Source organism: Physeter macrocephalus, chromosome 18, assembly GCF_002837175.3.
Source record: "Physeter macrocephalus isolate SW-GA chromosome 18, ASM283717v5, whole genome shotgun sequence".
Taxonomy (NCBI): Eukaryota; Metazoa; Chordata; class Mammalia; order Artiodactyla; family Physeteridae; genus Physeter; species Physeter macrocephalus.
The window spans coordinates 47,811,583-47,819,397 of record NC_041231.1 but is presented as its reverse complement, the minus strand read 5'-3'; the positions used below and the strand labels follow the sequence as shown (position 1 = coordinate 47,819,397).

The following is a 7,815-nucleotide window of genomic DNA, read 5'->3' as shown; positions in this document are numbered from 1 at the left end:
GTAAGACATGGAGTTGAAGTATCTATCCCTTAAGTAACATCTTTAGTTCTGAAGGACTGGGCAGAGCCAGAGAAGAACAGAGTTGAGGGAAAAAAAAAAAAAAAAGTGAGTCACCTAAAATTGGCACTGACACTAAGTTTACAGAGAGAGGAGTGAATGGAGGTATTTGTTCATTTTCTCATTGAAATCCCCAGCTGTTCCACCTTGAGGCCTTTCTCACTGGCTGTTCATTGCCAGCCAGACTTTGCAGACATCAGAACATTTTTCTTAATTATATGTCTGTATTAAAAAAAAATAGTGGTGCTTATCACTCTGCCTGCACATGGGAACCTGGATGAGCCCGCTGACACAAAGCAGTTTCTAGGCAACTTGTGGAGCTGGTGCCTAATGCAACAGATGCAAGATTTGGAGGAAATATAAAATAAAACCCATGGAAACTCAAAGTAGAACCAATTGTGATTGGTTCATCAAGGCTGCACAGGGTCCTATGGGAGGTTAATTCCATCTCAGGCTGATCGGAAGGGGCTTGTTTCTGGAGACCCAGGACCTCTCTGGTGTGGGATACTTGATAAGTGGTTTCTGGAAGATTCCAATAAGCACTCTGTCCCAGGAACACCTGCCGCTGATAACGTGTGATAACAGAAATGCTCATGTTCAGAACTATGAGAGGCTCCAAGCATTGCCAGCAACTCCAGGGAAGACGGCAAGGTGGGGAGGAGGGGCAGGCCGAGGTTTCCTTGTGCCTCTACTGCCCTTATCCCAATGTGGCCTTAGTGCCCCAGAGAGGGGATAGGCATCCTGACCGAGAGGAGTAGAGATTCCCACCTATAGGACTAACCTTACAGTGTACAAAGAGAGTGGATAATTACAAGCAAACTGGTGTCTCAAAAAAGTGCATGGGCTTTCACATCAATGACATTAACATTTGCAGCTGGCTACAGGACTCACCATCTGTATGACTCCGGAAGAGTCATTTAACTCCTCTTTGCCTAAGTTTTCTTGTTTTGCTAGTGGGAATACTAAGAGAATCGTCATGAGTGTTAAACAAAGTAATGATAGCAAAGCTCCCTGTTCCTTGTAGGTGCTTAGCAGATACCTATTTGTTCCCTTTGGGACCTTCCAGGTACAGACCCCCTCCCTATGTCCTCCACCTCTTGTCTGTAGAAAAACTTTAGCCTCCTAGGCCTTCCCTGAGCTCCAAAGAGTAAATTTAATCAGAAGTGAGAACATACAGAAAGAAAGGAAAGCAGTCAAGCAAGACAAAATAATAATAGTTTAGGCATTAAACAAAGTCAAGGACATTTAGTTTCCCCTCAAGGACTACAGGTAATATTCTGAACCATGTCCTTTGAGCTGTTTTGCAGATACTGAAATCCCCATCAGGTGGAAGAAGTTAACTGTATGCTGACCACAAGCACATAGACCCCAGACGGGTTGGAACCAGAGGTTGATGATGTTGACTCCTGATTACCTCACCGCTAACCAATCAGGAGAACATCCACGACCTGATCACACACATTGCAACCTCAATCCCTCACCCTGTCTTTAAAAACCTTTCCCTGAAAGCCTTCAGGGAGTTGGGTCTTTGGAACACTAGCTACCTGGACTCCTTGCTTGGTGTCCTGCAATAAACACTGCACTTTTGTTCACCACAACCTGGTGTCAGTAGGTTGGCTTTATTGCATGCAGGCAAGAGAACCCAACTTTGGTTTGGTAACAGTAGGTGCTTAGCAAATACCTATTTGTTCCCTTTCCCTCAAAACCTTCTCTTACCTGCTCCTGATGTTTTTCTTTCCGTCAATTAAATTCACGTATCCATTCTACAGTAGCACTTGAGGGCCTGTAGCACACCAGGCACCTGGGGCTGTGCATACAGAAGCCACATGGGCCTACCTAGCCTTGGAGGTGCTCACAGCAGCTGGAGCAGCCCAGAGACCAGACAAGGTGGGCAGACAATCACAAGTTGACGAGGTGAGTGCCAGACAGGCCAGTGCAGCAGGGAGCACTGCCGGGCGGGTGGGCAAGGGGTGAATGGGGGCCACAGATGCATCCGGTTTGAAACCTGCAGGGCTAGGGGGCAGCTGTGAGCCACCAGCCTAGAGAGCTGGATCACCCAGGACCTTGTGAGCCTTGCTAAAGGGTTGGTGCTTCATCTTAAGTATAGGAAAGTGAATGGATCAGATTTGCATTTTAGAAAGGTCACTCTGGCTGTTGGGAGGAAAATGGGTTGGAGGAATGGGGTGGGTCAGATTGGACACAAGGCTACAGGAGAAATGGCTGGAGCAGAAGATTTCAGTGCCCTGCCCACACCCCTCACCCCAACCACCTGGAGCACCCACTGGCCTGTCTCTCTGCTGCCAACGCTGGCATCTCTTTGCCAGAGGGCCTTCCCTTGCCCATGTTTTGCCGCTACTTTGCAAACTCCACAGCAGGTCAAAAGTGATGACTGGTTGGAGTTAGGGTATAAACACCTCTGCTTTCTCACCCCTTGGATGGGATAGCTCTGAGATATGGGTCTACTGTGGCTTCCCAAGCCTCTCCCATGGGGTTAAGAGCCAGTTGCCCAAAGCAGTAGCTAGAGTGTCACGCACTCTACATTGGCTTCCTCCCCTTCTTTGACTCACTTTCCCTTCTTCCCATTTCACTTTCCAAATGAATAGCTTATACAGGAATCCTTGTCTCAGAGTCAGCTGCTGGAGAAACCCAAACCAATGTTACCAATAGCAAAACCTTTCCTAGAAGTGGTTTTGATGTTGGGGAAGAGAAAAAAGGCACTGGAGTTCACAGGAGAACAGGCTCAGGGGATAAAGTTTGCCTGTACCTCCCGTTTCACTCCATTCTGCTACATGAAGGAACAAGTGGGAATTGAGAGACTACATCTCAGACACCATACATGTCACCATTTAGCTCTACATGGAATCCCAGAGCCCTGCGATTGTGGGGAGGATCTTTGGAGCTTCCTCAAGCATCCTTTGGCATTCTCCTCCAGCTGATGTAGCAGAAGAATACTTAATGCCTACACTACTAACACCCACGACCCTGCTGTGGAACCATTTGCAGAGGCAGAAACCAAGTTCTGGAAGGAATTCAGCATTGCAAAAAAAAAAAAAAAGAAAAGAAAAGAAAACCCAAAGCTCCAAGCTCCAGCATTTGGCAATCATTCATTTGCTAATAAGAAATTCAGTAAATATTTATTAAGCACTTCTTGTGTGCCAGGCCTCATGGTAGGTCCTATGGATGTGACCTTGAACAAAGATAGAGTTTCCTTTGTTCTCCTCATGACCAGATGTATTGGCAATGGTTACTTTCCTGGCTGAGCTCTCTGAGTTATGTGCTCAGTTGAAGGCAGATTCCCTCTACCTCTCAACATGAACCTCATCTATTTCAATAACTCAAAGTAATGGAAAAAGACCAACAACCCAATAGCATATAAAAATGGGCAAATGACAAAGACAGTTCACCAAAAGAAAACCAACTACTCAAACATATGGAAAGATTCACAGTGTGCTCCTAATAGAGGAGTTATCAGCTCATGAAAGATCAAAACACTGATTATCATATTGTGTTGGAGAGGGTGCAGAAAAATAGGCACTTTCATATACTGCTGATAGAAACATAAATTGTAAAATCTCTATAAAGGAAATTTGGAAACTTCCTTCAATAATACAAATGCATAATGCTATTTCATTCCAATTCTGGTCATTTTTCTTTAACATAAACTCACATTTTTGTGAGCAATGGCATATATATAAGGATGGGGTCATTGCAGCATTTAGCTTGGAAACAAGCTAAATGGTAAACAACTTGGAGGTGGTTAAATTAATTATAATACATCCATCAGCATAATAGTACACATTTGGGGGAAAAAAGAAGCTGTTTATGTACTATAAAGAAAGTTCTCCATTAGTGTTAATTTTTGCTTAAGTAAGGAAACAACAGTATGTAAAATATGCTACCATTTGCAAAATACATATATATATATGTATATATATATGTATTATATATTTGGAATATATATATTCACTTATTTGCACATACACAAAATATCTCTGAAGGAAACAAAGGAAATATCTAACATTGCCTTGAAAGAAAAGATTCAATAGCTAGAGGATAGATGAGTTTTTTTTCACTCCAAATCTTATTATATGTTTTTAATTTTGAAGCATATGAATTATCTAATTTTTAAATGTATTTACAATATATAATAAATAAATTGAATCTCTTGGAAATAAACTCCCTCAGAGCCCTAAGGCATTAATTGTGCCTTGTCTCTAACTAGGTATTAGTCAGGGTAATCAATGCCAGCTGCTGTAACAAACAATTCTAAATCTCAGTAGCTTCAAATACCATAAATAACTTACCTCAAAGATGGATACAGGTGAGGTACCCTGTTCAAAGCAGCCTGATTCCATCTCGAAGCTCTACCATCATGGTCTCTGATGCCACTCTGGTTTCATCCAGCTGGCAAATGAAGTAAAGAAAGAGTCTGAGTAATGTATACTGAACACTCAATCACTCCAGCTCAGAAATGACACTCATTACTTCTGCTCACATGACATTGGGAAGTAGGCTTGGAGATTTAGTATTCCTATATGGCCAGGAAGAAAATGAAATGGTTTACAGAGCACAAAGCATTCTCTCTGCCATAAAGGGTCATACTGAGCCTCGATGGCAACTGCACTAAGATTCTGGAGATTCTGTTGGTCACTTTCTTGATCAACTCTTTATATCTCTTAACTTAAAAAAAAAAAGAATTTTCTTTTAGAGCGGTTATAGATTTCTAGCAAAACTGAGAGGAAGGTACAGCGATTTCCCATATACTCCCTGCCCCCACACATGCATAAACCAAAGTGATGAGTTTGTTACAACTGGTGAACCTACAACATAAATCATAATCACCCGAAGTGCGTACTTTACATTAAGGTTTACTCTTGGCTTTGTACATTCTATGGGTTTTATCTGTTAACTTTTGCTATGTTAACGAATCATCCAAAATGTAGTGACTTAAAATGACAACAATTTATTTAGCTCATGATGTTTTGTTTTGACCATTTGAACTGGGCTCAGATGGATGGTTCTTCTGGTCTCAACTCACTCATGCCTCTGCAGACAGATGCCAGGTCAGCTGGGAACTAACTGACCAAGGACGGCATCAGCTAAGCTGGCTTGTCTCTATTCAATATGATCTCCATTCTCTAGCGTGTTAACCTGAGTTGTCACATGATGGCTGATCATGCTCAAAACAGGCCCCATGTCACTGCCACCACATTCCATTGGTCAAATTAAATTACAGAGCCATCTCAGACTCAGAGCGTAAGGAAATAAACTACACATCGTGATGAAAGGAATTGCCAAGTCACACTGTAAATACGGGGAGGGGAGTAACCATGGCCATGTTTGCCATATACCATAGTTCCCCTCAAAGACCTCTGAGAAAAAAACAATTGGTTCACATCCATACCAAGGCCTTGCTAGGAATAGTTCTTGCTGAAGTTGCTGACCAAGGACAGTCTTCTGCAAGAAAAAGCCATGGAACGGCCGTTAAACAATCCCTGACATCCAAACTTATACAGATATCTATACAGCTAAACCATAGGTGCTAAAGAAAACCAAGGAGAGATAAAACACAGGATAATTTATGAAGAAATTTGCTAATAATACAAATCATTGACTCAGAGTTAGAATTGGCTTTAGAGATCATTTAATCTAGTGTTTTTTAAACCTGTGTGACATGAAACCAAGGGAGTTCCAAGAAGGTGATTCATGAGTTCACTGAGGGGAAAATCAAATAACAAATAGCCATGCAGAGGAACTCTGGGTCTCTGCACCCCTACTTCTACCAGGGTGTCCAGAATTTTTTATAATGAAGAAGCCATTAGCCACCTTATTGCAAAGATCCCTCTACTCATTATACAAATGTTCACTTAGAATTGCCCTGTGGTTATTTGAATTCATTCGATTTTTACTACCCAACATCTTTTGAGGAGCCAATAAATGTTGAAGGCCTATTACATACAAAGCATTGTGTTAGAGCCTTCAAAATAGTCTCATTCTCTCTGCCATAAGACTTGAGAGTCTTTCAAATGTCTTCTCTACTCCTGCCTTCATTCTAGACAGATGCTTGTCAATTCACCTTCCAAGTCAAGACCTTATTCCAAGCCACGTTTCCAGTCTTCCACACTGCCCCATTCAAGGGTCCTTTCCTGCTACAGTGAACATCGGCCTGCTTTTTAAATCTAACCACCACCCAGTTTTATGTTGTCTCAGTCAGCTCTAGCCCACCCAGGTCTCCAAGTGCTCTCTCAGTCTGAGTAGCAGGAGATCCTCAGTAGGCCCCCACACTCCCACCTTCCACCTACAGCCATGGCTCTCCTTTGATAACACCTGCTCCATGCCAACCTGGTATTAAAATCATATACCAAGCCAGGAATCATTTCTCCATTTCTCTTCAAGCCTGGTCCTCATATGACATCATCTCATTTCTGCAAACTCCATTGCTACATGATAAATAATAAAAAGATTAACAGGAAATGACTGAAATCTTTATTTTGAAATAAGAATCTCACATTGCAACATGAGGTCAGTTGCTATTAGACAAATGTGTACCATCTGATCATCTAGAATTCTATTCTTGGCTCTGCCATCTATTCTGGACCCAGCCAGAAGCATTAATTGAGTCACTTTATCTCTTTGGGCCTTTTACTCCTTCTCTCCCGCCTATTGGTGAGAAGGCCACCAACGACCTACTATCTCCCTAAATTTCCAGCTCCCAGGCCAGCTGTTTGGAAGTGCTGGTGAACAAGGATGCTAAGAGTTAATGGGAATGTCCCCATCCCAAGAGAATTCTGGGACTGCCTGGCTAATTCTATCTGTTGAGGCTCCATAAATGTCAGAAGTTAGTGAGGTAGTGTGTCTAGCTGGTAATTGCAATGGGATTTCCTGTGTGCATTAATAATATCTACCTCCTAAATGGTGTAACCACTATAGAAAACAGTATGGGAGTGTTACCAAATGCAAGTCCGTGTGCCCGACGCACAGTGAGACCAAACAATACTGAAAAGTCAGAGTCTAGAGCAGAGAAAGGTTTATTGCATGCAAGGAGATGGGTGGCTCACGCATTAAAAACCCCGAACTCCCCGAAGCCTTTCAGCAAAGCCCTTTTATAGAAAAAGGGAGGGAGGGGCATGGCTAGTTGTTGGAAACTTCTTAGTGTGGGACCCGTTGTTCTTGCAGCTGTCCGCGTAGGTCAGGTCACAGTCAGGTCACAATGTTCCTATAAACCTCCATCAAAACAAAGGTTATTCCCTGTTCTGCAACATTTATTTATTCATTCATCCATTCATTTATGGCTGCGTTGGGTCTTCATTGCTGCACGCGGTCTTTCTCTAGTTGAGGCGAGTGGGGGCTACTCTTTGTTGTACTGCGTGGGCTTCTCATTGTGGTGGCTTCTCTTGTTGCGGAGCACGGGCTCTAGGCGCACGGGCTTCAGTAGTTGTGGCACATGGGCTCAGTAGCTGTGGCTCGCAGGCTCAGTAGTTGTGGCACACAGGCTTAGTTGCTCCGTGCATGTGGGATCTTCCCGGACCAGGGCTTGAACCCGTGTCCCCTGCCCCCTGCACTGGCAGGCGGATTCTTTTTTTTTTTTTTTTTTAACATCTTTATTGGAGTATAACTGTTTTACAATAGTGTGTTAGTTTCTCCTTTACAACAAAGTGAATCAGTTATACATATACATATGTTCCCATATCTCTTCCCTCTTGCGTCTCCCACCCTCCCTATCCCACCCCTCTCATGGTCACAAAACACAGAGGTGAT

The 7,815-nt window shown here is 43.0% G+C and overlaps 1 protein-coding gene across 2 annotated transcripts in view; it reads right to left on the bottom strand.

The window, feature by feature from the left end:
• Window positions 1-4,367: 4,367 nt before the first annotated feature.
• Window positions 4,368-7,815, bottom strand: part of ZNF621 (zinc finger protein 621) — a 115,202-nt gene continuing 111,754 nt past the window's right edge. For both annotated transcript variants that reach the window (XR_003676788.1, XR_003676789.1), the window contains one exon: window positions 4,368-4,461. The gene's annotated coding sequence lies outside the window, so the exon portion shown is untranslated. The remainder of the gene's footprint in view (window positions 4,462-7,815) is intronic.